We start from the raw sequence: 694 nt of genomic DNA on the forward strand, positions 1-694 counted from the left end.
AGGGGGGGCGAGCGAGGGGAGGGACGGGCGGAGTCGCTCTGCCGCCTGTGGGTTGTGTAGGTGAGACTGTGTGCGTGGAGAGGAGAGAGTGATGGAGGATGCAGATGGACGGGCGTCACGCCGGCTCGTCGTGTTTGCTTTGGGTCTGGAAGTGTGAAACTCCGTCTGTACTCGAGGTAGTGTTGAGATTTTGAATGTTGACATTTTCGTACCCTGCAGAGCTACATTGATGTGACCTTTATAAACTGGATTTTCTACCCTGTTTCCAAACATCTGCAGTCGAACCAGCCTGTAGAGTAACATCACCTGCTTTTTTACCCTTGTTTGGCCACTTGTTGTATGATTCCTATGATTCAGAGAGCTGCCCAGCTGAGCTGATGAGACTGCAGCCTTCAGCATGATGACTGCCGCTTCGTTATAATCATGACTAGACTGGGTGCGATTTGTTAGCGAGGGTTGGGGGGGAGGGGTGGGTTTGAGAGGGTCAAACCATTTTCTGGACTATCGTTCCTCATGAGTCTATGAATCCGTCTGGTTTAGTCCACATGGGGACAGTATGGAGAGCAAAGAATCCCAGACCCCGCACCTGCCAGGCCTAATGGGGGCGAAGGTCAGATTCCCGAACCCGGTTCCCCTCCATCAGGTCCATGTTGGAGCTCCTCACTCTGAGAACCGCCTCTTTTGCCAGATGATT

Source organism: Salarias fasciatus, chromosome 12 (assembly GCF_902148845.1).
Source record: "Salarias fasciatus chromosome 12, fSalaFa1.1, whole genome shotgun sequence".
Taxonomy (NCBI): domain Eukaryota; kingdom Metazoa; phylum Chordata; class Actinopteri; order Blenniiformes; family Blenniidae; genus Salarias; species Salarias fasciatus.